Genomic DNA, 22,859 nt, shown 5'->3' with positions numbered 1-22,859 from the left:
ACAAGTGATGCGATGCTTGTGCAAGGGATGAGAGGCTGGTGCAAGTGATGAGATGCTGGTACAAGTGATGCGATGTTGGTGCAAGTGATGAGAGGCTGGTGCAAGTGATGAGATGCTGGTACAAGTGATGCGATGTTGGTGCAAGGGATGTGATGCCGGTGCAAGTGATGAGAGGCTGGTGCAAGTGATGAAATGCTGGTGCAAGTGATGCGATGCTTGTGCAAGGGATGAGAGGCTGGTGCAAGTGATGAGATGCTGGTTCAAGTGATGAGATGCTTGTGCAAGGGATGAGAGGCTGGTGCAAGTGATGAGATGCTGGTACAAGTGATGCGATGTTGGTACAAGTGATGAGAGGCTGGTGCAAGTGATGAGAGGCTGGTGCAAGTGATGAGATGCTGGCACAAGTGATGCGATGTTGGTGCAAGTGATGTGATGCTGGTGCAAGTGATGCGATGCTTGTGCAAGTGATGAGATGCTGGTACAAGTGATGCGATGCTTGTGCAAGGGATGAGAGGCTGGTGCAAGTGATGTGATGCTGCTGCAAGTGATGCGATGCTTGTGCAAGTGATGAGATGCTGGTGCAAGTGATGAGATGCTGGTGCAAGTGATGAGATGCTGGTACAAGTGATGCGATGCTTGTGCAAGGGATGAGAGGCTGGTGCAAGTGATGCGATGCTGGTGCAAGTGATGCGATATTTGTGCAAGTGATGCGATGCTTGTGCAAGGGATGAGAGGCTGGCGCAAGTGAGGCTGGCACAAGTGATGAGATGCTGGCACAAGTGATGCAATGGTGCAACGGAGGAGAGGCTGGTGCAAGTGATGAGATGCTGGTACAAGTGATGCGGTGCTTGTGCAAGGGATGAGAGGCTGGTGCAAGTGATGTGATGTTGGTGCAAGTGATGTGATGCTGGTGCAAGTGATGCGATGCTTGTGCAAGGGATGAGAGGCTGGTGCAAGTGATGAGATGCTGGTACAAGTGATGCGATTCTTGTGCAAGGGATGAGAGGCTGGTGCAAGTGATGAGATGCTGGTACAAGTGATGCGATGCTGGTACAAGTGATGCGATGTTGGTGCAAGTGATGCGGTGCTGGTGCAAGTGATGCGATGCTGGTGCAAGTGATGTGATGCTGGTGCAAGTGATGAGATGCTTGTGCAAGGGATGCGATGTTGGTGCAAGTGATGCGATGCTGGTGCAAGTGATTCGATGCTTGTGCAAGTGATGAGATGCTGGCACAAGTGATGAGATGCTTGTACGAGTGATGCGATGCTGGTGCAAGTGATTCGATGCTTGTGCATGTGATGAGATGCTGGTACAAGTGATGAGATGCTTGTACGAGTGATGCGATGCTTGTGCAAGGGATGAGAGGCTGGTGCAAGTGATGAGATGCTGGTACAAGTGATGCGATGCTTGTGCAAGGGATGAGAGGCTGGTGCAAGTGATGAGATGCTGGTACAAGTGATGCGATGCTGGTGCAAGTGATGTGATGCTGGTGCAAGTGATGAGATGTTGGTGCAAGTGATGCGATGCTGGTGCAAGTGGTGCGATGCTTGTGCAAGTGATGAGATGCTGGTACAAGTGATGATATGCTGGTACAAGTGATGCGATGTTTGTGCAAGTGATGCGATGCTGGTGCAAGTGATGCGATGCTTGTGCAAGTGATGAGGTGCTGGTACAAGTGATGCGATGCTTGTGCAAGGGATGTGATGCTGGTGCAAGTGATGCGATGCTTGTGCAAGTGATGAGATGCTTGTGCAAGGGATGAGAGGCTGGTGCAAGGGTTGAGATGCTGGCACAAGTGATGTGATGGTGCAAGGGATGAGAGGCTGGTGCAAGTGATGAAATGCTGGTACAAGTGATGCGATGCTTGTGCAAGGGATGCGAGGCTGGTGCAAGTGATGCGATGCTGGTGCAAGTGATGCGATGCTTGTGCAAGTGATGTGATGCCGGTGCAAGTGATGAGATGCCGGTACAAGTGATGAGATGCCGGTACAAGTGATGCGATGTTGGTGCAAGTGATGTGATGCTGGTGCAAGTGATGCGATGCTTGTGCAAGTGATGAGATGTTGGTACAAGTGATGCAATGCTTGTGCAAGGGATGAGAGGCTGGTGCAAGTGATGTGATGCTGGTGCAAGTGATGCGATGCTTGTGCAAGTGATGAGATGCTGGTACAAGTGATGCAATGCTTGTGCAAGGGATGAGAGGCTGGTGCAAGTGATGAGATGCTGGTGCAAGTGATGCGATGCTTGTGCAAGGGATGAGAGGCTGGTGCAAGTGATGAGATGCTGGTACAAGTGATGCGATGCTGGTGCAAGTGATGTGATGCTGGTGCAAGTGATGAGATGTTGGTGCAAGTGATGCGATGCTGGTGCAAGTGGTGCGATGCTTGTGCAAGTGATGAGATGCTGGTACAAGTGATGATATGCTGGTACAAGTGATGCGATGTTTGTGCAAGTGATGCGATGCTGGTGCAAGTGATGCGATGCTTGTGCAAGTGATGAGGTGCTGGTACAAGTGATGCGATGCTTGTGCAAGGGATGTGATGCTGGTGCAAGTGATGCGATGCTTGTGCAAGTGATGAGATGCTTGTGCAAGGGATGAGAGGCTGGTGCAAGGGTTGAGATGCTGGCACAAGTGATGCGATGGTGCAAGGGATGAGAGGCTGGTGCAAGTGATGAAATGCTGGTACAAGTGATGCGATGCTTGTGCAAGGGATGCGAGGCTGGTGCAAGTGATGCGATGCTGGTGCAAGTGATGCGATGCTTGTGCAAGTGATGTGATGCCGGTGCAAGTGATGAGATGCCGGTACAAGTGATGAGATGCCGGTACAAGTGATGCGATGTTGGTGCAAGTGATGTGATGCTGGTGCAAGTGATGCGATGCTTGTGCAAGTGATGAGATGTTGGTACAAGTGATGCAATGCTTGTGCAAGGGATGAGAGGCTGGTGCAAGTGATGTGATGCTGGTGCAAGTGATGCGATGCTTGTGCAAGTGATGAGATGCTGGTACAAGTGATGCAATGCTTGTGCAAGGGATGAGAGGCTGGTGCAAGTGATGAGATGCTGGTGCAAGTGATGCAATGCTTGTGTAAGTGATGAGAGGCTGGTGCAAGTGATGCGATGCTGGTGCAAGTGATGTGATGCTTGTGCAAGGGATGAGAGGCTGGTGCAAGTGATGAGATGCTGGTGCAAGTGATGCGATGCTGGTGCAAGTGATGCGATGCTGGTGCAAGTGATGCGATGTTGGTGCAAGTGATGCAATGTTTGTGCAAGGGATGAGAGGCTGGTGCAAGTGATGAGATGCTTGTGCAAGGGATGAGAGGCTGGTGCAAGGGATGAGATGCTGGTGCAAGTGATGCGATGCTTGTGCAAGTGATGAGAGGCTGGTGCAAGTGATGTGATGCGGGTGCAAGTGATGCGATGCTTGTGCAAGGGATGAGAGGCTGGTGCAAGGGATGAGATGCTGGTGCAAGTGATGCGATGCTGGTGCAAGTGATGCGATGCTTGTGCAAGTGATGAGAGGCTGGTGAAAGTGATGAGAGGCAGGTGCAAGTGATGCGATGCTTGTGCAAGGGATGAGAGGCGGGTGCAAGTGATACGATGCTGGTGCAAGTGATGCGATGCTGGTGCAAGCAATGAGATGCTGGTGCAAGTGATGCGATGCTGGTGTAAGTGATACAATACTTGTGCACGTGATGCGATGCTTGTGCAAGTGATGAGAGGCTGGTGCAAGTGATGAGAGGCAGGTGCAAGTGATGCGATGCTTGTACAAGGGGTGAGAGGCTGGTGCAAGTGATGAGATGCTGGTACAAGTCATGCGATGTTGGTGCAAGTGATGAGATGCTGGTAGAAGTGATGCGATGCTTGTGCAAGGGATGAAAGACTGGTGCAAGTGTTGAGAGGCTGGTGCAAGTGATGAGATGCTGGTACAAGTGATGAGATGCTGGTACAAGTGATGCGATGCTTGTGCAAGGGATGAGAGGCTGGTGCAAGTGATGAGATGCTGATACAAGTGATGAGAGGCTGGAGCAAGTGATGAGATGCTGGTACAAGTGATGCGATGCTTGTGCAAGGGATGAGAGGCTGGTGCAAGTGATGAGTTGCTGGTACAAGTGATGCGATGTTGGTGCAAGTGATGTGATGCTGGTGCAAGTGATGTGATGCTTGTGCAAGTGATGAGAGGCTGGTGCAAACGATGAGAGGCAGGTGCAAGTGATGCGATGCTCGTGCAAGGGATGTGATGTTGGTGCAAGTGATGCGATGTTGGTGCAAGTGATGCGATGCTCGTGCAAGGGATGAGAGGCTGGTACAAGTGATGCAATGTTGATGCAAGTGATGCGATGTTGGTGCAAGTGATGTGATGCTGGTGCAAGTGATGAAATGCTGCTACAAGTGATGTGATGCTTGTGCAAGGGATGAAAGGCTGGTGCAAGTGATGAGATGCTGGTAGAAGTGATGCGATGCTTGTGCAAGGGATGAGAGGCTGGTGCAAGTGATGAGATGCTGGTTCAAAGTGATGCGATGTTGGTGCAAGTGATGTGATGCTGGTGCAAGTCATGCAATGCTTGTGCAAGGGATGAAAGGCTGGTGCAAGTGATGAGAGGCTGGTGCAAGTGATGAGATGCTGGTACAAGTGATGCGATGTTGGTGCAAGTGATGTGATGCCGGTGCAAGTGATGAGAGGCTGGTGCAAGTGATGAAATGCTGGTACAAGTGATGTGATGCTTGTGCAAGGGATGAGAGGCTGGTGAAAGTGATGAGAGGCAGGTGCACGTGATGCGATGCTTGTGCAAGGGATGAGAGGCTGGTGCAAGTGATACGATGCTGGTGCAAGTGGTACGATGTTGGTGTAAGTGATGCAAGGCTGGTGCAAGTGATGAGATGCTGGTACAAGTGATGCGATGTTGGTGCAAGTGATACGATGCTGGTGCAAGCAATGAGATGCGGGTGCAAGTGATGCGATGCTGGTGTAAGTGATGCAATACTTGTGCAAGTGATGCGATGCTTGTGCAAGTGATGAGAGGCTGGTGAAAGTGATGAGAGGCAGGTGCAAGTGATGCGATGCTTGTGCAAGGGATGAGAGGCTGGTGCAAGTGATGAGATGCTGGTACAAGTGATGCGATGTTGGTGCAAGTGATGCGATGCTGGTGCAAGCAATGAGATGCGGGTGCAAGTGATGCGATGCTGGTGTAAGTGATGCAATACTTGTGCAAGTGATGCGATGCTTGTGCAAGTGATGAGAGGCTGGTGCAAGTGATGAAAGGCAGATGCAAGTGATGTGATGCTTGTGCAAGGGATGAGAGGCTGGTGTAAGTGATGAGATGCTGGTACAAGTGATGCAATGTTGGTGCAAGTGATGTGATGCTGGTGCAAGTGATGCGATGCTTGTGCAAGGGATGAAAGCTGGTGCAAGTGTTGAGAGGCTGGTGCAAGTGATGAGATGCTGGTACAAGTGAGGCGATGCTTGTGCAAGGGATGAGAGGCTGGTGCAAGTGATGAGATGCTGATACAAGTGATGAGAAGCTGGTGCAAGTGATGAGATGCTGGCACAAGTGATGCGATGCTTGTGCAAGGGATGAGAGGCTGGTGCAAGTGATGAGATGCTGGTACAAGTGATGCGATGTTGGTGCAAGTGATGCGATGTTGGTGCAAGTGATGTGATGCTGGTGCAAGTGATGAGATGCTGCTACAAGTGATGCGATGCTTGTGCAAGGGATGAAAGGCTGGTGCAAGTGATGAGATGCTGGTACAAGTGATGCGATGCTTGTGCAAGGGATGAGAGGCTGGTGCAAGTGATGAGATGCTGGTACAAGTGATGCGATGTTGGTGCAAGTGATGAGAGGCTGGTGCAAGTGATGAGATGCTGGTACAAGTGATGCGGTGCTTGTGCAAGGGATGAGAGGCTGGTGCAAGTGATGTGATGTTGGTGCAAGTGATGTGATGCTGGTGCAAGTGATGCGATGCTTGTGCAAGGGATGAGAGGCTGGTGCAAGTGATGAGATGCTGGTACAAGTGATGCGATTCTTGTGCAAGGGATGAGAGGCTGGTGCAAGTGATGAGATGCTGGTACAAGTGATGCGATGCTGGTACAAGTGATGCGATGTTGGTGCAAGTGATGCGGTGCTGGTGCAAGTGATGCGATGCTGGTGCAAGTGATGTGATGCTGGTGCAAGTGATGAGATGCTTGTGCAAGGGATGCGATGTTGGTGCAAGTGATGCGATGCTGGTGCAAGTGATTCGATGCTTGTGCAAGTGATGAGATGCTGGTACAAGTGATGAGATGCTTGTACGAGTGATGCGATGCTTGTGCAAGGGATGAGAGGCTGGTGCAAGTGATGAGATGCTGGTACAAGTGATGCGATGCTTGTGCAAGGGATGAGAGGCTGGTGCAAGTGATGAGATGCTGGTACAAGTGATGCGTTGCTGGTGCAAGTGATGTGATGCTGGTGCAAGTGATGAGATGTTGGTGCAAGTGATGCGATGCTGGTGCAAGTGGTGCGATGCTTGTGCAAGTGATGAGATGCTGGTACAAGTGATGATATGCTGGTACAAGTGATGCGATGTTGGTGTAAGTGATGCGATGCTGGTGCAAGTGATGCGATGCTTGTGCAAGGGATGAGAGGCTGGTGAAAGTGATGAGAGGCAGGTGCAAGTGATGCGATGCTTGTGCAAGGGATGAGAGGCTGGTGCAAGTGATACGATGCTGGTGCAAGTGGTACGATGCTGGTGCAAGTGATGCAAGGCTGGTGCAAGTGATGAGATGCTGGTACAAGTGATGCGATGTTGGTGCAAGTGATGTGATGCTGGTGCAAGCAATGAGATGCGGGTGCAAGTGATGCGATGCTGGTGTAAGTGATGCAATACTTGTGCAAGTGATGCGATGCTTGTGCAAGTGATGAGAGGCTGGTGAAAGTGATGAGAGGCAGGTGCAAGTGATGCGATGCTTGTGCAAGGGATGAGAGGCTGGTGCAAGTGATGAGATGCTGGTACAAGTGATGCGATGTTGGTGCAAGTGATGCGATGCTGGTGCAAGCAATGAGATGCGGGTGCAAGTGATGCGATGCTGGTGTAAGTGATGCAATACTTGTGCAAGTGATGCGATGCTTGTGCAAGTGATGAGAGGCTGGTGCAAGTGATGAAAGGCAGATGCAAGTGATGTGATGCTTGTGCAAGGGATGAGAGGCTGGTGTAAGTGATGAGATGCTGGTACAAGTGATGCAATGTTGGTGCAAGTGATGTGATGCTGGTGCAAGTGATGCGATGCTTGTGCAAGGGATGAAAGCTGGTGCAAGCGTTGAGAGGCTGGTGCAAGTGATGAGATGCTGGTACAAGTGAGGCGATGCTTGTGCAAGGGATGAGAGGCTGGTGCAAGTGATGAGATGCTGATACAAGTGATGAGAAGCTGGTGCAAGTGATGAGATGCTGGCACAAGTGATGCGATGCTTGTGCAAGGGATGAGAGGCTGGTGCAAGTGATGAGATGCTGGTACAAGTGATGCGATGTTGGTGCAAGTGATGCGATGTTGGTGCAAGTGATGTGATGCTGGTGCAAGTGATGAGATGATGCAACAAGTGATGCGATGCTTGTGCAAGGGATGAAAGGCTGGTGCAAGTGATGAGATGCTGGTACAAGTGATGCGATGCTTGTGCAAGGGATGAGAGGCTGGTGCAAGTGATGAGATGCTGGTACAAGTGATGCAATGTTGGTGCAAGTGATGAGAGGCTGGTGCAAGTGATGAGATGCTGGTACAAGTGATGCGATGTTGGTGCAAGTGATGTGATGCCGGTGAAAGTGATGAGAGGCTGGTGCAAGTGATGAAATCCTGGTACAAGTGATGCAATGCTTGTACAAGGGATGAGAGGCTGGTGCAAGTGATGAGATGCTGGTACAAGTGATGCGATGTTGGTACAAGTGATGAGAGGCTGGTGCAAGTGATGAGAGGCTGGTGCAAGTGATGAGATGCTGGTACAAGTGATGCGATGTTGGTGCAAGTGATGTGATGCTGGTGCAAGTGATGAGATGCTTGTGCAAGTGATGAGATGCTGGTACAAGTGATGAGATGCTGGTACAAGTGATGCGATGTTTGTGCAAGGGATGAGAGGTTGGTGCAAGTGATGAGATGCTGGTACAAGTGATGCGATGCTTGTGCAAGGGATGAGATGCTGGTGCAAGTGATGAGATGCTGGTACAAGTGATGCGATGTTGGTGCAAGTGATGCGATGCTGGTGCAAGTGATGCGATGCTTGTGCAAGTGATGAGATGCTGGTGCAAGTGATGAGAGGCTGGTGCAAGTGATGCGATGCTGCTGCAAGTGATGCGATGCTTGTGCAAGTGATCAGATGCTGGTGCAAATGATGAGATGCTGGTACAAGTGATGAGATGCTGGTACAAGTGATGCGATGTTTGTGCAAGGGATGAGAGGCTGGTGCAAGTGATGCGATGCTGGTGCAAGTGATGCGATATTTGTGCAAGTGATGCGATGCTTGTGCAAGGGGTGAGAGGCTGGCGCAAGTGAGGCTGGCACAAGTGATGAGATGCTGGCACAAGTGATGCAATGGTGCAAGGGATGAGAGGCTGGTGCAAGTGATGAGATGCTGGTACAAGTGATGCGGTGCTTGTGCAAGGGATGAGAGGCTGGTGCAAGTGATGTGATGTTGGTGCAAGTGATGCGATGCTGGTGCAAGTGATGCGATGCTTGTGCAAGGGATGAGAGGCTGGTGCAAGTGATGAGATGCTGGTACAAGTGATGCGATTCTTGTGCAAGGGATGAGAGGCTGGTGCAAGTGATGAGATGCTGGTACAAGTGATGCGATGCTGGTACAAGTGATGCGATGTTGGTGCAAGTGATGCGGTGCTGGTGCAAGTGATGCGATGCTGGTGCAAGTGATGTGATGCTGGTGCAAGTGATGAGATGCTTGTGCAAGGGATGCGATGTTGGTGCAAGTGATGCGATGCTGGTGCAAGTGATTCGATGCTTGTGCAAGTGATGAGATGCTGGTACAAGTGATGAGATGCTTGTACGAGTGATGCGATGCTTGTGCAAGGGATGAGAGGCTGGTGCAAGTGATGAGATGCTGGTACAAGTGATGCGATGCTTGTGCAAGGGATGAGAGGCTGGTGCAAGTGATGAGATGCTGGTACAAGTGATGCGATGCTGGTGCAAGTGATGTGATGCTGGTGCAAGTGATGAGATGTTGGTGCAAGTGATGCGATGCTGGTGCAAGTGGTGCAATGCTTGTGCAAGTGATGAGATGCTGGTACAAGTGATGCGATGTTGGTGCAAGTGATGCGATGTTGGTGCAAGTGATGTGATGCTGGTGCAAGTGATGAGATGCTGCTACAAGTGATGCGATGCTTGTGCAAGGGATGAAAGGCTGGTGCAAGTGATGAGATGCTGGTACAAGTGATGCGATGCTTGTGCAAGGGATGAGAGGCTGGTGCAAGTGATGAGATGCTGGTACAAGTGATGCGATGTTGGTGCAAGTGATGAGAGGCTGGTGCAAGTGATGAGATGCTGGTACAAGTGATGCGATGTTGGTGCAAGTGATGTGATGCCGGTGAAAGTGATGAGAGGCTGGTGCAAGTGATGAAATGCTGGTGCAAGTGATGCAATGCTTGTGCAAGGGATGAGAGGCTGGTGCAAGTGATGAGATGCTGGTTCAAGTGATGAGATGCTTGTGCAAGGGATGAGAGGCTGGTGCAAGTGATGAGATGCTGGTACAAGTGATGCGATGTTGGTACAAGTGATGAGAGGCTGGTGCAAGTGATGAGAGGCTGGTGCAAGTGATGGGATGCTGGTACAAGTGATGCGATGTTGGTGCAAGTGATGTGATGCTGGTGCAAGTGATGAGATGCTGGTACAAGTGATGCGATGCTTGTGCAAGGGATGAGAGGCTGGTGCAAGTGATGAGATGCTGGTACAAGTGATGCGATGCTGGTGCAAGTGATGTGATGCTGGTGCAAGTGATGAGATGTTGGTGCAAGTGATGCGATGCTGGTGCAAGTGGTGCGATGCTTGTGCAAGTGATGAGATGCTGGTACAAGTGATGATATGCTGGTACAAGTGATGCGATGTTGGTGTAAGTGATGCGATGCTGGTGCAAGTGATGCGATGCTTGTGCAAGGGATGAGAGGCTGGTGAAAGTGATGAGAGGCAGGTGCAAGTGATGCGATGCTTGTGCAAGGGATGAGAGGCTGGTGCAAGTGATACGATGCTGGTGCAAGTGGTACGATGCTGGTGCAAGTGATGCAAGGCTGGTGCAAGTGATGAGATGCTGGTACAAGTGATGCGATGTTGGTGCAAGCGATGTGATGCTGGTGCAAGCAATGAGATGCGGGTGCAAGTGATGCGATGCTGGTGTAAGTGATGCAATACTTGTGCAAGTGATGCGATGCTTGTGCAAGTGATGAGAGGCTGGTGAAAGTGATGAGAGGCAGGTGCAAGTGATGCGATGCTTGTGCAAGGGATGAGAGGCTGGTGCAAGTGATGAGATGCTGGTACAAGTGATGCGATGTTGGTGCAAGTGATGCGATGCTGGTGCAAGCAATGAGATGCGGGTGCAAGTGATGCGATGCTGGTGTAAGTGATGCAATACTTGTGCAAGTGATGCGATGCTTGTGCAAGTGATGAGAGGCTGGTGCAAGTGATGAAAGGCAGATGCAAGTGATGTGATGCTTGTGCAAGGGATGAGAGGCTGGTGTAAGTGATGAGATGCTGGTACAAGTGATGCAATGTTGGTGCAAGTGATGTGATGCTGGTGCAAGTGATGCGATGCTTGTGCAAGGGATGAAAGCTGGTGCAAGCGTTGAGAGGCTGGTGCAAGTGATGAGATGCTGGTACAAGTGAGGCGATGCTTGTGCAAGGGATGAGAGGCTGGTGCAAGTGATGAGATGCTGATACAAGTGATGAGAAGCTGGTGCAAGTGATGAGATGCTGGCACAAGTGATGCGATGCTTGTGCAAGGGATGAGAGGCTGGTGCAAGTGATGAGATGCTGGTACAAGTGATGCGATGTTGGTGCAAGTGATGCGATGTTGGTGCAAGTGATGTGATGCTGGTGCAAGTGATGAGATGATGCAACAAGTGATGCGATGCTTGTGCAAGGGATGAAAGGCTGGTGCAAGTGATGAGATGCTGGTACAAGTGATGCGATGCTTGTGCAAGGGATGAGAGGCTGGTGCAAGTGATGAGATGCTGGTACAAGTGATGCAATGTTGGTGCAAGTGATGAGAGGCTGGTGCAAGTGATGAGATGCTGGTACAAGTGATGCGATGTTGGTGCAAGTGATGTGATGCCGGTGAAAGTGATGAGAGGCTGGTGCAAGTGATGAAATCCTGGTACAAGTGATGCAATGCTTGTACAAGGGATGAGAGGCTGGTGCAAGTGATGAGATGCTGGTACAAGTGATGCGATGTTGGTACAAGTGATGAGAGGCTGGTGCAAGTGATGAGAGGCTGGTGCAAGTGATGAGATGCTGGTACAAGTGATGCGATGTTGGTGCAAGTGATGTGATGCTGGTGCAAGTGATGAGATGCTTGTGCAAGTGATGAGATGCTGGTACAAGTGATGAGATGCTGGTACAAGTGATGCGATGTTTGTGCAAGGGATGAGAGGTTGGTGCAAGTGATGAGATGCTGGTACAAGTGATGCGATGCTTGTGCAAGGGATGAGATGCTGGTGCAAGTGATGAGATGCTGGTACAAGCGATGCGATGTTGGTGCAAGTGATGCGATGCTGGTGCAAGTGATGCGATGCTTGTGCAAGTGATGAGATGCTGGTGCAAGTGATGAGAGGCTGGTGCAAGTGATGCGATGCTGCTGCAAGTGATGCGATGCTTGTGCAAGTGATCAGATGCTGGTGCAAATGATGAGATGCTGGTACAAGTGATGAGATGCTGGTACAAGTGATGCGATGCTTGTGCAAGGGATGAGAGGCTGGTGCAAGTGATGCGATGCTGGTGCAAGTGATACGATATTTGTGCAAGTGATGCGATGCTTGTGCAAGGGGTGAGAGGCTGGCGCAAGTGAGGCTGGCACAAGTGATGAGATGCTGGCACAAGTGATGCAATGGTGCAAGGGATGAGAGGCTGGTGCAAGTGATGAGATGCTGGTACAAGTGATGCGGTGCTTGTGCAAGGGATGAGAGGCTGGTGCAAGTGATGTGATGTTGGTGCAAGTGATGCGATGCTGGTGCAAGTGATGCGATGCTTGTGCAAGGGATGAGAGGCTGGTGCAAGTGATGAGATGCTGGTACAAGTGATGCGATTCTTGTGCAAGGGATGAGAGGCTGGTGCAAGTGATGAGATGCTGGTACAAGTGATGCGATGCTGGTACAAGTGATGCGATGTTGGTGCAAGTGATGCGGTGCTGGTGCAAGTGATGCGATGCTGGTGCAAGTGATGTGATGCTGGTGCAAGTGATGAGATGCTTGTGCAAGGGATGCGATGTTGGTGCAAGTGATGCGATGCTGGTGCAAGTGATTCGATGCTTGTGCAAGTGATGAGATGCTGGTACAAGTGATGAGATGCTTGTACGAGTGATGCGATGCTTGTGCAAGGGATGAGAGGCTGGTGCAAGTGATGAGATGCTGGTACAAGTGATGCGATGCTTGTGCAAGGGATGAGAGGCTGGTGCAAGTGATGAGATGCTGGTACAAGTGATGCGATGCTGGTGCAAGTGATGTGATGCTGGTGCAAGTGATGAGATGTTGGTGCAAGTGATGCGATGCTGGTGCAAGTGGTGCGATGCTTGTGCAAGTGATGAGATGCTGGTACAAGTGATGCGATGTTGGTGCAAGTGATGCGATGTTGGTGCAAGTGATGTGATGCTGGTGCAAGTGATGAGATGCTGCTACAAGTGATGCGATGCTTGTGCAAGGGATGAAAGGCTGGTGCAAGTGATGAGATGCTGGTACAAGTGATGCGATGCTTGTGCAAGGGATGAGAGGCTGGTGCAAGTGATGAGATGCTGGTACAAGTGATGCGATGTTGGTGCAAGTGATGAGAGGCTGGTGCAAGTGATGAGATGCTGGTACAAGTGATGCAATGTTGGTGCAAGTGATGTGATGCCGGTGAAAGTGATGAGAGGCTGGTGCAAGTGATGAAATGCTGGTGCAAGTGATGCAATGCTTGTGCAAGGGATGAGAGGCTGGTGCAAGTGATGAGATGCTGGTTCAAGTGATGAGATGCTTGTGCAAGGGATGAGAGGCTGGTGCAAGTGATGAGATGCTGGTACAAGTGATGCGATATTGGTACAAGTGATGAGAGGCTGGTGCAAGTGATGAGAGGCTGGTGCAAGTGATGAGATGCTGGTACAAGTGATGCGATGTTGGTGCAAGTGATGTGATGCTGGTGCAAGTGATGAGATGCTTGTGCAAGTGATGAGATGCTGGTACAAGTGATGAGATGCTGGTACAAGTGATGCGATGTTTGTGCAAGGGATGAGAGGCTGCTGCAAGTGATGAGATGCTGGTACAAGTGATGCGATGCTTGTGCAAGGGATGAGATGCTGGTGCAAGTGATGAGATGCTGGTACAAGTGATGCGATGTTGGTGCAAGTGATGTGATGCTGGTGCAAGTGATGCGATGCTTGTGCAAGTGATGAGATGCTGGTACAAGTGATGCGATGCTTGTGCAAGGGATGAGAGGCTGGTGCAAGTGATATGATGCTGCTGCAAGTGATGCGATGCTTGTGCAAGTGATGAGATGCTGGTGCAAGTGATGAGATGCTGGTACAAGTGATGAGATGCTGGTACAAGTGATGCGATGCTTGTGCAAGGGATGAGAGGCTGGTGCAAGTGATGCGATGCTGGTGCAAGTGATGCGATATTTGTGCAAGTGATGCGATGCTTGTGCAAGGGGTGAGAGGCTGGCGCAAGTGAGGCTGGCACAAGTGATGAGATGCTGGCACAAGTGATGCAATGGTGCAAGGAATGAGAGGCTGGTGCAAGTGATGAGATGCTGGTACAAGTGATGCGGTGCTTGTGCAAGGGATGAGAGGCTGGTGCAAGTGATGTGATGTTGGTGCAAGTGATGTGATGCTGGTGCAAGTGATGCGATGCTTGTGCAAGGGATGAGAGGCTGGTGCAAGTGATGAGATGCTGGTACAAGTGATGCGCTTCTTGTGCAAGGGATGAGAGGCTGGTTCAAGTGATGAGATGCTGGTACAAGTGATGCGATGCTGGTACAAGTGATGCGATGTTGGTGCAAGTGATGCGGTGCTGGTGCAAGTGATGCGATGCTGGTGCAAGTGATGAAATGCTGGTACAAGTGATGTGATGCTTGTGCAAGGGATGAGAGGCTGGTGAAAGTGATGAGAGGCAGGTGCAAGTGATGCGATGCTTGTGCAAGGGATGAGAGGCTGGTGCAAGTGATACGATGCTGGTGCAAGTGGTACGATGCTGGTGTAAGTGATGCAAGGCTGGTGCAAGTGATGAGATGCTGGTACAAGTGATGCGATGTTGGTGCAAGTGATGCGATGCTGGTGCAAGCAATGAGATGCGGGTGCAAGTGATGCGATGCTGGTGTAAGTGATGCAATACTTGTGCAAGTGATGCGATGCTTGTGCAAGTGATGAGAGGCTGGTGAAAGTGATGAGAGGCAGGTGCAAGTGATGCGATGCTTGTGCAAGGGATGAGAGGCTGGTGCAAGTGATGAGATGCTGGTACAAGTGATGCGATGTTGGTGCAAGTGATGCGATGCTGGTGCAAGTGATGCGATGCTTGTGCAAGTGATGAGATGCTTGTGCAAGGGATGAGAGGCTGGTGCAAGGGTTGAGATGCTGGCACAAGTGATGCGATGGTGCAAGGGATGAGAGGCTGGTGCAAGTGATGAAATGCTGGTACAAGTGATGCGATGCTTGTGCAAGGGATGCGAGGCTGGTGCAAGTGATGCGATGCTGGTGCAAGTGATGCGATGCTTGTGCAAGTGATGTGATGCCGGTGCAAGTGATGAGATGCCGGTACAAGTGATGAGATGCCGGTACAAGTGATGCGATGTTGGTGCAAGTGATGTGATGCTGGTGCAAGTGATGCGATGCTTGTGCAAGTGATGAGATGTTGGTACAAGTGATGCAATGCTTGTGCAAGGGATGAGAGGCTGGTGCAAGTGATGTGATGCTGGTGCAAGTGATGCGATGCTTGTGCAAGTGATGAGATGCTGGTACAAGTGATGCAATGCTTGTGCAAGGGATGAGAGGCTGGTGCAAGTGATGAGATGCTGGTGCAAGTGATGCGATGCTTGTGCAAGGGATGAGAGGCTGGTGCAAGTGATGAGATGCTGGTACAAGTGATGCGATGCTGGTGCAAGTGATGTGATGCTGGTGCAAGTGATGAGATGTTGGTGCAAGTGATGCGATGCTGGTGCAAGTGGTGCGATGCTTGTGCAAGTGATGAGATGCTGGTACAAGTGATGATATGCTGGTACAAGTGATGCGATGTTTGTGCAAGTGATGCGATGCTGGTGCAAGTGATGCGATGCTTGTGCAAGTGATGAGGTGCTGGTACAAGTGATGCGATGCTTGTGCAAGGGATGTGATGCTGGTGCAAGTGATGCGATGCTTGTGCAAGTGATGAGATGCTTGTGCAAGGGATGAGAGGCTGGTGCAAGGGTTGAGATGCTGGCACAAGTGATGCGATGGTGCAAGGGATGAGAGGCTGGTGCAAGTGATGAAATGCTGGTACAAGTGATGCGATGCTTGTGCAAGGGATGCGAGGCTGGTGCAAGTGATGCGATGCTGGTGCAAGTGATGCGATGCTTGTGCAAGTGATGTGATGCCGGTGCAAGTGATGAGATGCCGGTACAAGTGATGAGATGCCGGTACAAGTGATGCGATGTTGGTGCAAGTGATGTGATGCTGGTGCAAGTGATGCGATGCTTGTGCAAGTGATGAGATGTTGGTACAAGTGATGCAATGCTTGTGCAAGGGATGAGAGGCTGGTGCAAGTGATGTGATGCTGGTGCAAGTGATGCGATGCTTGTGCAAGTGATGAGATGCTGGTACAAGTGATGCAATGCTTGTGCAAGGGATGAGAGGCTGGTGCAAGTGATGAGATGCTGGTGCAAGTGATGCAATGCTTGTGTAAGTGATGAGAGGCTGGTGCAAGTGATGCGATGCTGGTGCAAGTGATGTGATGCTTGTGCAAGGGATGAGAGGCTGGTGCAAGTGATGAGATGCTGGTGCAAGTGATGCGATGCTGGTGCAAGTGATGCGATGCTGGTGCAAGTGATGCGATGTTGGTGCAAGTGATGCAATGTTTGTGCAAGGGATGAGAGGCTGGTGCAAGTGATGAGATGCTTGTGCAAGGGATGAGAGGCTGGTGCAAGGGATGAGATGCTGGTGCAAGTGATGCGATGCTTGTGCAAGTGATGAGAGGCTGGTGCAAGTGATGTGATGCGGGTGCAAGTGATGCGATGCTTGTGCAAGGGATGAGAGGCTGGTGCAAGGGATGAGATGCTGGTGCAAGTGATGCGATGCTGGTGCAAGTGATGCGATGCTTGTGCAAGTGATGAGAGGCTGGTGAAAGTGATGAGAGGCAGGTGCAAGTGATGCGATGCTTGTGCAAGGGATGAGAGGCGGGTGCAAGTGATACGATGCTGGTGCAAGTGATGCGATGCTGGTGCAAGCAATGAGATGCTGGTGCAAGTGATGCGATGCTGGTGTAAGTGATACAATACTTGTGCACGTGATGCGATGCTTGTGCAAGTGATGAGAGGCTGGTGCAAGTGATGAGAGGCAGGTGCAAGTGATGCGATGCTTGTACAAGGGGTGAGAGGCTGGTGCAAGTGATGAGATGCTGGTACAAGTCATGCGATGTTGGTGCAAGTGATGAGATGCTGGTAGAAGTGATGCGATGCTTGTGCAAGGGATGAAAGACTGGTGCAAGTGTTGAGAGGCTGGTGCAAGTGATGAGATGCTGGTACAAGTGATGAGATGCTGGTACAAGTGATGCGATGCTTGTGCAAGGGATGAGAGGCTGGTGCAAGTGATGAGATGCTGATACAAGTGATGAGAGGCTGGAGCAAGTGATGAGATGCTGGTACAAGTGATGCGATGCTTGTGCAAGGGATGAGAGGCTGGTGCAAGTGATGAGTTGCTGGTACAAGTGATGCGATGTTGGTGCAAGTGATGTGATGCTGGTGCAAGTGATGTGATGCTTGTGCAAGTGATGAGAGGCTGGTGCAAACGATGAGAGGCAGGTGCAAGTGATGCGATGCTCGTGCAAGGGATGTGATGTTGGTGCAAGTGATGCGATGTTGGTGCAAGTGATGCGATGCTCGTGCAAGGGATGAGAGGCTGGTACAAGTGATGCAATGTTGATGCAAGTGATGCGATGTTGGTGCAAGTGATGTGATGCTGGTGCAAGTGATGAAATGCTGCTACAAGTGATGTGATGCTTGTGCAAGGGATGAAAGGCTGGTGCAAGTGATGAGATGCTGGTAGAAGTGATGCGATGCTTGTGCAAGGGATGAGAGGCTGGTGCAAGTGATGAGATGCTGGTTCAAAGTGATGCGATGTTGGTGCAAGTGATGTGATGCTGGTGCAAGTCATGCAATGCTTGTGCAAGGGATGAAAGGCTGGTGCAAGTGATGAGAGGCTGGTGCAAGTGATGAGATGCTGGTACAAGTGATGCGATGTTGGTGCAAGTGATGTGATGCCGGTGCAAGTGATGAGAGGCTGGTGCAAGTGATGAAATGCTGGTACAAGTGATGTGATGCTTGTGCAAGGGATGAGAGGCTGGTGAAAGTGATGAGAGGCAGGTGCACGTGATGCGATGCTTGTGCAAGGGATGAGAGGCTGGTGCAAGTGATACGATGCTGGTGCAAGTGGTACGATGTTGGTGTAAGTGATGCAAGGCTGGTGCAAGTGATGAGATGCTGGTACAAGTGATGCGATGTTGGTGCAAGTGATACGATGCTGGTGCAAGCAATGAGATGCGGGTGCAAGTGATGCGATGCTGGTGTAAGTGATGCAATACTTGTGCAAGTGATGCGATGCTTGTGCAAGTGATGAGAGGCTGGTGAAAGTGATGAGAGGCAGGTGCAAGTGATGCGATGCTTGTGCAAGGGATGAGAGGCTGGTGCAAGTGATGAGATGCTGGTACAAGTGATGCGATGTTGGTGCAAGTGATGCGATGCTGGTGCAAGCAATGAGATGCGGGTGCAAGTGATGCGATGCTGGTGTAAGTGATGCAATACTTGTGCAAGTGATGCGATGCTTGTGCAAGTGATGAGAGGCTGGTGCAAGTGATGAAAGGCAGATGCAAGTGATGTGATGCTTGTGCAAGGGATGAGAGGCTGGTGTAAGTGATGAGATGCTGGTACAAGTGATGCAATGTTGGTGCAAGTGATGTGATGCTGGTGCAAGTGATGCGATGCTTGTGCAAGGGATGAAAGCTGGTGCAAGTGTTGAGAGGCTGGTGCAAGTGATGAGATGCTGGTACAAGTGAGGCGATGCTTGTGCAAGGGATGAGAGGCTGGTGCAAGTGATGAGATGCTGATACAAGTGATGAGAAGCTGGTGCAAGTGATGAGATGCTGGCACAAGTGATGCGATGCTTGTGCAAGGGATGAGAGGCTGGTGCAAGTGATGAGATGCTGGTACAAGTGATGCGATGTTGGTGCAAGTGATGCGATGTTGGTGCAAGTGATGTGATGCTGGTGCAAGTGATGAGATGCTGCTACAAGTGATGCGATGCTTGTGCAAGGGATGAAAGGCTGGTGCAAGTGATGAGATGCTGGTACAAGTGATGCGATGCTTGTGCAAGGGATGAGAGGCTGGTGCAAGTGATGAGATGCTGGTACAAGTGATGCGATGTTGGTGCAAGTGATGAGAGGCTGGTGCAAGTGATGAGATGCTGGTACAAGTGATGCGGTGCTTGTGCAAGGGATGAGAGGCTGGTGCAAGTGATGTGATGTTGGTGCAAGTGATGTGATGCTGGTGCAAGTGATGCGATGCTTGTGCAAGGGATGAGAGGCTGGTGCAAGTGATGAGATGCTGGTACAAGTGATGCGATTCTTGTGCAAGGGATGAGAGGCTGGTGCAAGTGATGAGATGCTGGTACAAGTGATGCGATGCTGGTACAAGTGATGCGATGTTGGTGCAAGTGATGCGGTGCTGGTGCAAGTGATGCGATGCTGGTGCAAGTGATGTGATGCTGGTGCAAGTGATGAGATGCTTGTGCAAGGGATGCGATGTTGGTGCAAGTGATGCGATGCTGGTGCAAGTGATTCGATGCTTGTGCAAGTGATGAGATGCTGGTACAAGTGATGAGATGCTTGTACGAGTGATGCGATGCTTGTGCAAGGGATGAGAGGCTGGTGCAAGTGATGAGATGCTGGTACAAGTGATGCGATGCTTGTGCAAGGGATGAGAGGCTGGTGCAAGTGATGAGATGCTGGTACAAGTGATGCGTTGCTGGTGCAAGTGATGTGATGCTGGTGCAAGTGATGAGATGTTGGTGCAAGTGATGCGATGCTGGTGCAAGTGGTGCGATGCTTGTGCAAGTGATGAGATGCTGGTACAAGTGATGATATGCTGGTACAAGTGATGCGATGTTGGTGTAAGTGATGCGATGCTGGTGCAAGTGATGCGATGCTTGTGCAAGGGATGAGAGGCTGGTGAAAGTGATGAGAGGCAGGTGCAAGTGATGCGATGCTTGTGCAAGGGATGAGAGGCTGGTGCAAGTGATACGATGCTGGTGCAAGTGGTACGATGCTGGTGCAAGTGATGCAAGGCTGGTGCAAGTGATGAGATGCTGGTACAAGTGATGCGATGTTGGTGCAAGTGATGTGATGCTGGTGCAAGCAATGAGATGCGGGTGCAAGTGATGCGATGCTGGTGTAAGTGATGCAATACTTGTGCAAGTGATGCGATGCTTGTGCAAGTGATGAGAGGCTGGTGAAAGTGATGAGAGGCAGGTGCAAGTGATGCGATGCTTGTGCAAGGGATGAGAGGCTGGTGCAAGTGATGAGATGCTGGTACAAGTGATGCGATGTTGGTGCAAGTGATGCGATGCTGGTGCAAGCAATGAGATGCGGGTGCAAGTGATGCGATGCTGGTGTAAGTGATGCAATACTTGTGCAAGTGATGCGATGCTTGTGCAAGTGATGAGAGGCTGGTGCAAGTGATGAAAGGCAGATGCAAGTGATGTGATGCTTGTGCAAGGGATGAGAGGCTGGTGTAAGTGATGAGATGCTGGTACAAGTGATGCAATGTTGGTGCAAGTGATGTGATGCTGGTGCAAGTGATGCGATGCTTGTGCAAGGGATGAAAGCTGGTGCAAGCGTTGAGAGGCTGGTGCAAGTGATGAGATGCTGGTACAAGTGAGGCGATGCTTGTGCAAGGGATGAGAGGCTGGTGCAAGTGATGAGATGCTGATACAAGTGATGAGAAGCTGGTGCAAGTGATGAGATGCTGGCACAAGTGATGCGATGCTTGTGCAAGGGATGAGAGGCTGGTGCAAGTGATGAGATGCTGGTACAAGTGATGCGATGTTGGTGCAAGTGATGCGATGTTGGTGCAAGTGATGTGATGCTGGTGCAAGTGATGAGATGATGCAACAAGTGATGCGATGCTTGTGCAAGGGATGAAAGGCTGGTGCAAGTGATGAGATGCTGGTACAAGTGATGCGATGCTTGTGCAAGGGATGAGAGGCTGGTGCAAGTGATGAGATGCTGGTACAAGTGATGCAATGTTGGTGCAAGTGATGAGAGGCTGGTGCAAGTGATGAGATGCTGGTACAAGTGATGCGATGTTGGTGCAAGTGATGTGATGCCGGTGAAAGTGATGAGAGGCTGGTGCAAGTGATGAAATCCTGGTACAAGTGATGCAATGCTTGTACAAGGGATGAGAGGCTGGTGCAAGTGATGAGATGCTGGTACAAGTGATGCGATGTTGGTACAAGTGATGAGAGGCTGGTGCAAGTGATGAGAGGCTGGTGCAAGTGATGAGATGCTGGTACAAGTGATGCGATGTTGGTGCAAGTGATGTGATGCTGGTGCAAGTGATGAGATGCTTGTGCAAGTGATGAGATGCTGGTACAAGTGATGAGATGCTGGTACAAGTGATGCGATGTTTGTGCAAGGGATGAGAGGTTGGTGCAAGTGATGAGATGCTGGTACAAGTGATGCGATGCTTGTGCAAGGGATGAGATGCTGGTGCAAGTGATGAGATGCTGGTACAAGTGATGCGATGTTGGTGCAAGTGATGCGATGCTGGTGCAAGTGATGCGATGCTTGTGCAAGTGATGAGATGCTGGTGCAAGTGATGAGAGGCTGGTGCAAGTGATGCGATGCTGCTGCAAGTGATGCGATGCTTGTGCAAGTGATCAGATGCTGGTGCAAATGATGAGATGCTGGTACAAGTGATGAGATGCTGGTACAAGTGATGCGATGTTTGTGCAAGGGATGAGAGGCTGGTGCAAGTGATGCGATGCTGGTGCAAGTGATGCGATATTTGTGCAAGTGATGCGATGCTTGTGCAAGGGGTGAGAGGCTGGCGCAAGTGAGGCTGGCACAAGTGATGAGATGCTGGCACAAGTGATGCAATGGTGCAAGGGATGAGAGGCTGGTGCAAGTGATGAGATGCTGGTACAAGTGATGCGGTGCTTGTGCAAGGGATGAGAGGCTGGTGCAAGTGATGTGATGTTGGTGCAAGTGATGCGATGCTGGTGCAAGTGATGCGATGCTTGTGCAAGGGATGAGAGGCTGGTGCAAGTGATGAGATGCTGGTACAAGTGATGCGATTCTTGTGCAAGGGATGAGAGGCTGGTGCAAGTGATGAGATGCTGGTACAAGTGATGCGATGCTGGTACAAGTGATGCGATGTTGGTGCAAGTGATGCGGTGCTGGTGCAAGTGATGCGATGCTGGTGCAAGTGATGTGATGCTGGTGCAAGTGATGAGATGCTTGTGCAAGGGATGCGATGTTGGTGCAAGTGATGCGATGCTGGTGCAAGTGATTCGATGCTTGTGCAAGTGATGAGATGCTGGTACAAGTGATGAGATGCTTGTACGAGTGATGCGATGCTTGTGCAAGGGATGAGAGGCTGGTGCAAGTGATGAGATGCTGGTACAAGTGATGCGATGCTTGTGCAAGGGATGAGAGGCTGGTGCAAGTGATGAGATGCTGGTACAAGTGATGCGATGCTGGTGCAAGTGATGTGATGCTGGTGCAAGTGATGAGATGTTGGTGCAAGTGATGCGATGCTGGTGCAAGTGGTGCGATGCTTGTGCAAGTGATGAGATGCTGGTACAAGTGATGCGATGTTGGTGCAAGTGATGCGATGTTGGTGCAAGTGATGTGATGCTGGTGCAAGTGATGAGATGCTGCTACAAGTGATGCGATGCTTGTGCAAGGGATGAAAGGCTGGTGCAAGTGATGAGATGCTGGTACAAGTGATGCGATGCTTGTGCAAGGGATGAGAGGCTGGTGCAAGTGATGAGATGCTGGTACAAGTGATGCGATGTTGGTGCAAGTGATGAGAGGCTGGTGCAAGTGATGAGATGCTGGTACAAGTGATGCGATGTTGGTGCAAGTGATGTGATGCCGGTGAAAGTGATGAGAGGCTGGTGCAAGTGATGAAATGCTGGTGCAAGTGATGCAATGCTTGTGCAAGGGATGAGAGGCTGGTGCAAGTGATGAGATGCTGGTTCAAGTGATGAGATGCTTGTGCAAGGGATGAGAGGCTGGTGCAAGTGATGAGATGCTGGTACAAGTGATGCGATGTTGGTACAAGTGATGAGAGGCTGGTGCAAGTGATGAGAGGCTGGTGCAAGTGATGGGATGCTGGTACAAGTGATGCGATGTTGGTGCAAGTGATGTGATGCTGGTGCAAGTGATGAGATGCTGGTACAAGTGATGCGAT

Source organism: Ambystoma mexicanum, chromosome 10 (assembly GCF_040938575.1).
Source record: "Ambystoma mexicanum isolate Mex_15411 chromosome 10, UKY_AmexF1_1, whole genome shotgun sequence".
NCBI lineage: Eukaryota > Metazoa > Chordata > Amphibia > Caudata > Ambystomatidae > Ambystoma > Ambystoma mexicanum.
Note: the sequence above shows the minus strand (reverse complement) of the source record.